General features: G+C 41.2%; 1 pseudogene; it reads left to right on the forward strand.

Annotated features, from left to right (window-relative positions):
- Positions 1 to 256: 256 nt before the first annotated feature.
- LOC123949123 lies at positions 257 to 8,312 on the forward strand (annotated as a pseudogene).
- The last annotated feature ends 223 nt before the right edge of the window (positions 8,313 to 8,535 follow it).

The following is an 8,535-nucleotide window of genomic DNA, read 5'->3' on the forward strand; positions in this document are numbered from 1 at the left end:
TAAGAAGCTGGAAAGACAATCTGTGATGAAACTTCTATGATTAACCTTCCTGTACAAAAGTTTATTCTTGTATGGATAAGTTATCACTAAATTGAATTGACATTCCCATAGCATGGTTAGTAATGGAGAATGTTAAAAAATAAATTATGGTGATAATAAAATAATGCTATGCATTTCAATTTCTGTGAAATTTTTCTTTATTGATCATTCTGTTCTCTTCTGTTGCCATAGGACATCTTGTTATTCTCAAATCACATCCATGAAGAATAACACAGAGGTGACCGATTTCATCCTGCTGGGACTAACCAATGCCCCAGAGCTGCGGGGTCCTCTCTTTATAATGTTCACCCTCATTTACCTCATCACGCTGGTTGGGAACCTGGGGATGATCATGCTGATCTTGCTGGATTCTCGTCTCCACACTCCTATGTACTTCTTCCTCAGTAATCTGTCTCTGGTAGACTTATGTTACTCCTCAACAGTTACTCCCAAGGTCATGGCTGGGCTCCTTACAGGGGACAAGATCATCTCCTACAATGCATGTGCTTCCCAGATGTTCTTTTTTGCAGTCTTTGCCACTGTGGAAAATTACCTCTTAGCCTCAATGGCCTATGACCGCTACACAGCAGTGTGTAAACCCCTCCATTATACCACCACCATGTGTATGTGCACATCTTACCATAAGTTCTTATGCCTGTGGTGTCTTAAATGCCTCTGTAAATGTTGGAGATACCTTCAGCCTCTCCTTCTGTATGTCCAATGTGGTTCATCACTTTTTCTGTGATATTCCAGCAGTCATGGCACTGTCTTGCTCTGATAAACACATCAGTGAGCTCATTCTTGTTTTTTTTTTCTTTTTTTAATATTTATTTTTATTTGTTTATTTACAGCATAACAGTGCTCATTGTTTTGGCATCACACCCAGTGCTCCATGCAGTACGTGCCCTCCCTATTACCCACCACCTGGTTCCTCAACCTCCCACCCCCCCCCACACACCCCTGCCGCCCCTTCATAACCCTCTGGTTGTTTTTCAGAGTCCATAGTCTCTCATGGTTCATCTCCCCTTCCAGTTTCCCTCAACTCCCTCTCCTCTCCATCTCCCCATGTCCTCCATGTTATTTGTTATGCTCCACAAATAAGTGAGACCATATGATACTTGACTTTCTCTGCTTGACTTATTTCGCTCAGCATAATTTCTTCCATTCCCGTCCATGTTGCTACAAAAGTTGGGTATTCGTCCTTTCTGATGGAGGCATAATACTCCATTGTGTATATGCACCACATCTTCCTTATCCATTCATCTGTTGAAGGGCATCTTGGTTCTTTCCACAGTTTGGTGACCGTGGCCATTGCTGCAATAAACATTGGGGTACAGATGGCCCTTCTTTTCACTACATCTGTATCTTTGGGGTAAATACCCAGCAGTGCAATTGCAGGGTCATAGGGAAGCTCTATTCTTAATTTCTTCAGGAATCTCCACACTGTTCTCCAAAGTGGCTGCACTAACTTGCATTCCCACCAACAGTGGAAGAGGGTTCCCCTTTCTCCACATCCTCTCCAACACACGTTGTTTCCTGTCTTGCTAATTTTGGCCATTCTAACTGGTGTTAGGTGGTATCTCAATGTGGTTTTAATTTGAATCTCCCTGATGGCTAGTGATGATGAACATTTTTTCATGTGTCTGATAGCCATTTGTATGTCTTCATTGGAGAAGTGTCTGTTCATATCTTCTGCCCATTTTTTGATATGATTATCTGTTTTGTGTGTGTTGAGTTTGAGAAGTTCTTTATAGATCCTGGATATCAACCTTTTGTCTGTACTGTCATTTGCAAATATCTTCTCCCATTCCGTGGGTTGCCTCTTTGTTTTGTTGACTGTTTCCTTTGCTGTGCAGAAGCTTTTGATCTTGATGAAGTCCCAAAAGTTCATTTTTGCTTTTGTTTCCTTGGCCTTTGGAGACATATCTTGAAAGAAGTTGCTGTGGCTGATATCGAAGAGGTTACTGCCTATGTTCTCCTCTAGGATTCTGATAGATTCCTGTCTCACGTTGAGGTCTTTTATCCATTTCGAGTTTATCTTTGTGTACGGTGTAAGAGAATGGTCGAGTTTCATTCTTCTACATATCGCTGTCCAGTTTTCCCAGCACCATTTATTGAAGAGACTGTCTTTTTTCCATTGAATATTTTTTCCTGTTTTGTCGAAGATTATTTGACCATAGAGTTGAGGGTCCATATCTGGGCTCTCCACTCTGTTCCACTGGTCTATGTGTCTGTTTTTATGCCAGTACCACGCTGTCTTGGTGATCACAGCTTTGTAGTAAAGCTTGAAATCGGGTAACGTGATGCCGCCAGTTTTGTTTTTGTTTTTCAACATTTCCTTGGCAATTCGGGGTCTCTTCTGGCTCCATACAAATTTTAGGATTATTTGCTCCAGCTCTTTGAAAAATATCGGTGGAATTTTGATCGGAATGGCATTAAAAGTATAGATTGCTCTAGGCAGTATAGACATTTTAACAATGTTTATTCTTCCAATCCAAGAGCATGGAACAGTCTTCCATCTTTTTGTGTCTTCTTCAATTTCTTTCATGAGTGTTCTGTAGTTCCTCGAGTACAGGTCCTTTACTTCTTTGGTTAGGTTTATGCCCAGGTATCTTATGGTTCTTGGTGCTATAGTAAATGGAATCGATTCTCTAATTTCCCTTTCTGTATTTTCATTGTTGGTGTATAAGAAAGCTACTGATTTCTGTACATTGACTTTGTATCCTGCCACGTTACTGAATTGCTGTATGAGTTCTAGTAGTTTGGGGGTGGAGTCTTTGGGGTTTTCCATATAAAGAATCATGTCATCTGCGAAGAGAGAGAGTTTGACTTCTTCCTTGCCAATTTGGATACCTTTTATTTCTCTTTGTTGTCTGATTGCTGTTGCTAGAAATTCTAATACTATGTTGAACAAGAGTGGTGAGAGTGGGCATCCTTGTCGTGTTCCTGATCTCAACGGGAAGGCTGCAAGCTTTTTCCCATTGAAGATGATATTTGCTGTGGGTCTTTCATAGATAGATTTTATGAAGTTCAGGAATGTTCCCTCTATCCCTATACTTTGAAGCGTTTTCATCAGGAACGGATGCTGGATTTTGTCAAATGCTTTTTCTGCATCAATTGAGAGGACCATGTGGTTCTTCTCTCTTCTCTTATTGATGTGTTCTATCACACTGATTGATTTGCGAATGTTGAACCAACCTTGCAACCCAGGGATGAATCACACCTGGTCATGGTGGATAATCTTTTTAATGTGCTGCTGGATCCTGTTTGCTAGGATCTTGTTGAGAATCTTTGCATCCATATTCATCAGTGATATTGGTCTGAAATTCTCCTTTTTGGTAGGGTCTTTGCCTGGTTTGGGGATCAGGGTAACGCTGGCTTCATAAAAAGAGTCTGGAAGTTTTCCTTCTGCTTCAATTTTTTGGAACAGCTTCAGGAGAATTGGTGTGATTTCTTCTTTGAAAGTTTGGTAGAATTCCCCAGGGAATCCGTCAGGTCCTGGGCTCTTGTTTTTTGGGAGGTGTTTGATCACTGCTTCAATCTCATTCCTAGATATCGGTCTATTCAGGTTGTCAATTTCTTCCTGGTTCAATTTTGGGAGTTTGTAGCTTTCCAGGAATGCATCCATTTCATCTAGGTTGCTTAGCTTACTGGCATATAACTGTTGGTAATAATTTCTGATGATTGTTTCTATTTCCTTGGTGTTAGTTGTGATCTCTCCCTTTTCATTCATCATTTTATTAATTTGGGCTTTCTCTCTTTTCTTTTGGATTAGTGTGGCCAATGGTTTATCGATCTTATTGATTCTTTCCAAAAACCAGCTTCTAGTTTCATTGATACGTTCTACTGTATCTCTCGTTTCTACCTCATTGATCTCTGCTCTAATCTTGATAATTTCCCTTCTTGCATGTGGAGTTGGTTTGATTTGTTGTTGATTCTCCAGTTCTTTAAGGTGTAGAGACAGCTGGTGTATTCTGGATTTTTCAACGTTTTTGAGGGAGGCTTGGATGGCTATGTATTTCCCCCTTAGAACCGCCTTTGCTGTATCCTATAGGTTTTGGACCGAGGTGTCTTCATTCTCATTGGTTTCCATGAATTGTTTAAGTTCTTCTTTGATCTCCTGGTTGATCCAAGCATTCTTAAGCAAGGTGTCTTTAGTTTCCAGGTGTTTGAGTTCCTTCTGAACTTTTCCTTGTGATTGAGCTCCAGTTTCAAAGCATTGTGATCGGAGAATATGCAGGGAATAATGTCAGTCTTTTGGTATCAGTTGAGTCCTGCTTTGTGACCCAGTATGTGGTCTATTCTGGAGAAGGTTCCATGTGCACTTGAGAAGAATGAATATTCTGTTGTTTTAGGGTGGAATGTTCTGTATACGTCGATGAGCTCCATCTGGTCCAATGTTTCATTCAATGCTCTTATTTCTTTATTAATTTTCTGCTTTGATGATCTGTCTATTTCTGAGAGAGGCGTATTAAGATCTCCTACTATTATTGTATTCGTATCAATATGACTCTTTATCTTGATTAATAGTTTTCTTATGTAATTGGGTGCTCCCATATTGGGGGCATAGATATTCACAATTGTTAGATCGTCTTGGCGGATAGTCCCTTTAAGAATTATGTAGTGTCCTTCTGTATCTCTGACTACAGTCTTTAGTTTAAAATCTAATTTATCTGATATGAGAATCGCTACTCCGGCCTTCTTTTGAGGCCCATTGGCATGAAAGATGCTTCTCCATCCCTTCACTTTCAGTCTGGGTGTATCCTTAGGTTCAAAATGGGTCTATCTAGACAACATATGGATGGGTCTTGTCGTTTTATCCAATCTGCAACCCTGTGTCGTTTTATGGGCGCATTTAGGCCATTCACATTGAGAGTGATTATTGAGAGATAGGTTTTTATTGACATCATGTTGCCTTTGAAGTCTTTCTGTCTGTAGATTGTTTCTATATTTCTGTTCAATGATATTCTTAGGATTTTTCCTCTCTTATAGGACCCCCCTTAATATTTCCTGCAGTGTCGGCTTAGTGGTTGCATAGTCTTTTAAGCCTTGCCGGTCTTGGAAACTCTTTATCTCTCCATCCATTTTAAATGTCAGTCTTGCTGGATAGAGTATTCTTGGTTGCATGTTCTTCTCATTTAGTACTCTGAATATATTTTGCCAGCCCTTCCTGGCTTTCCAGGTCTCTGTGGAAAGATCTGACGTTATTCTAATGGGCTTTCCTCTGTATGTAAGAAGCTTCTTTGTCCTAGCTGCTTTTAAGAGGGTCTCTCTTGAAACAAAATTCCCCATTCTAACGATAAGGTGCCGTGAGGACTTTCGGGAATCTAAAATCTTGGGAGGAAATCTTTCTGCCTCTAGTACATGAACGTTGTTTCCATTCGTGAGATTGGGAAAATTTTCATAGACAACTTCTTCCACTATATCTTCTAGACTTCTTTCTTTTTCTTCCCCTTCAGGGATTCCAATAATTCTGACGTTGGAACGTTTCATGGCATCGTTTATTTCCCTGATTCTGTTTTCGTGGCTTCTGAGCTGTTTGTTCCAGGCTTCCTCCTGATCCTTTCTCTCTATCTGTTTGTCCTCCAGATCACTAATTCTATCTTCTGTCTCAGTTACCGTAGCTTTTAGAGAATTTAGATTGGATTGGAACTCATTGAGAGCATTTTGAACATCATCCCTGGTGGCTTTCAGTTCTGCCCTAACATTGTGAACATCATCCCTGGTGGCTTTCAGTTCTGCCCTAATCAATTCTGTTTGGTCATCCATGGCTTTCTCCAACCTAGCTATTGCCTGGATAATTGTTAGTCTGAATTCCTTTTCTGACATATTGTCTATGTCGATAGCCATTAGCTCTGTTGCAGAAGGCCCATCCTCTGTATTTTTCTTCTGTTGGGTATTCCTCCTCCTAGTCATTTTGGTAAGAGATGACTAAACAGATGCAGCTGGACTTATCGATTGTGGTGCAGTCAATGTGCAGTCTGTGCAACCAGGATTCCCCACCCAAATGAGAGAAAAAAGAAAAGAAAAAGAAATAGAGAAGAAGAAAGAAAAAAAAGGGGGAAAGCAAAAAGGAAAAAAAAAGAGAGAGAGAGATAGGAAAAAAAAGGGAAGATAAAAGAGAAGGCTCAGCCCAAATGGGCCACAAGGTAAGATTTGTGGAGTATACAAACAAAAACAGACAGACAAAAAGAGTGATAAAAGTATATGACAAGAGAAAAAAATATGTATATATAAGCAAAAAAAAAAGGGAAGAACCTCATCAGAAAGAACCCCAAGTATATGGTTTATATATTATCAGGACAAACACAAATTCACAGAAACACTGACAGAAGGATAAATTGGGAGAATGGTTATAGATTCTCAGTGTGGGTGAGGAAGGTTATTTTGATTCTTCCTGAAGGTATCTTGATGTTTTTGTTAAGGGACTCAACTTTCCTAAGTTACAGGGGGATTAGAAACTGGTTTGCCTATAGGGGTAGCATTGATTGGGGAAAGGGGATTACCTTGAAGTTTAACTCTATATGTATAGTAGAAAATAAAAATTAAAAAAGAATAAACTAGACTAAACTAAGTTAAAATTAAAAAAGAATTAAAAAAATAGAAAAACAAAAGAAAAACACGGGTGTATGTATCAAAAAGTTCAGGTTAGAAGGTTATTAAAGAATTTGATGTACTGGACATCTCAGTGTGATGGTAAATAGGTTAAAAATTATCTGTATGTATTAAAAAAAAAAGAACCAGAATATTGGTAAAGAGTTAAAAATAAAAGTTGTATTTATGAAGTAGTGGTGATTGTTCTCTTGTAGTCTTTTTTTTTTTTTCTTCCTTCCTGGTTGGTTTTCTGGGGGAGGGGCCTGCCACGTGGGTTTTCAGACAATGATGTTCCCTGAGTTAGGTCCTCCCGCTCCCCTCACGGGGGTGAGCTCTTTTTTCTTTTTCAGGAAACTGTTTTTTTCAGCCTTTTGTTCTCTGGGGGTTTTTATGTTCTTTCATCTGCTTTCTCTCGCCTTGACAGCTTTTGATGGTTTTTGGAGGTTTAGAGGAGAGCAAACAGCACCCTGACCTCCCTCTCAGAGGGAAGCCTCAGACTGTTTTGCAAAAGCTGCTGGCAGAGTCGGTTCTGAGTCACTGTCCCTGGGGATGCAGGAACTCCTCGTTGTACCCAAAACCAGGGCAGCGGTGGCTGTCTGGGCAGCTCCAGACCGCCAGAGAGGTTCGGAGCAGAGATCGCACACTGAGATTTTCCCGCTGTCCCGGGCTGGGAATGTCTGGTTTTTCTGGCTGCCAGAGCTCCAGGCTAGCGCCTATGAGCACCTTTCCCAAGGGAGGGTGTGGGATGCGCGCGTTTCAGGATTGCCATCTGGCCAGGCTCCCAGCCCCTCACGGGAGCCAGACCCCACTCGTTCTCGGGCACGCTGGCGTTCAGGTGCACTGGCAGCTCAGGGACGGAGACCTGATTTCTCCGCCGCACTCTCTCTGGCTCCGCGCCAGGGGAGGCTGTCCTGGGTCCGGGGACTTAGGTCCCTGACCCTAACTGCCCAGGTTCCCACTATTACCCCCCCGCGATCCTTTGCTGTTTGTTTTTTGAGTGCTTTCAACCAGACTCCAAGTTAATGCTGGTCCCCAGACACAGAGCACTCTCGTGTTGGGGTGTTACTTTCAGATCGGTCACCTCTGGTGGCTCCCTCCCCCTTTTGTTTATCTTCGGATATCAGTCGGACGTTCCCAGTCTGCTTTACCTGCCACTGGCATCTTCTGCTCCTGTAGAGATCCAGACATGTATAATTCTGATCTCAGGCTGATTTCATGGGTGGTCGGAGTTCTTTGGTAGGTAATCAGCTCACTTTAGGGTACAGGTTGAAATGGTGCCTCCTCCTACTTCCCCGCCATCTTGACTCCCCCTCCTCATTCTTGTTTTTATCTCAAGCTTTAATGTCTTTTTTGCACTTTTTGTTATCTTTATTTCCTATCTGTTCATATTTATAACCATTTTGAAGATACAATCAGGTGAGGGATACCAGAAGGCTTTATCTACCTGTGCTTCTCACCTTGTTACAGTTTCCATATTTTATGGGACAGTCATCGTCATGTACTTACAGCCAAGTTCCCATCATTCCATGGACACAGACAAAATCGCATCTGTGTTCTATACTATGGTCATCCCCATGCTAAACCCTGTGGTCTACAGCTTGAGGAACAAAGAGGTCAAGAATGCATTCAGGAAGGTTGTTGAAAAGGCAAAATATTTTCTAGGTGTAGTCTATGAGTGATTAGATCCAGAGAAATTATTTCACCCCAATCAGATCTACTGCATGCCAGAACTCACATGGTAGTGGACATTTAGGATATTAGAAAAAAAATGTTGTCTAATATTTATTTCTTTTTTTTTTATTTATTTTTTTTTTCAGCGTAACAGTATTCATTCTTTTTGCACAACACCCAGTGCTCCATGCAAAACGTGCCCTCCCCATCACCCACCACCTGTTCCCCCAA

This window comes from Meles meles, chromosome 8 (assembly GCF_922984935.1).
Source record: "Meles meles chromosome 8, mMelMel3.1 paternal haplotype, whole genome shotgun sequence".
NCBI classification, from domain to species: domain Eukaryota; kingdom Metazoa; phylum Chordata; class Mammalia; order Carnivora; family Mustelidae; genus Meles; species Meles meles.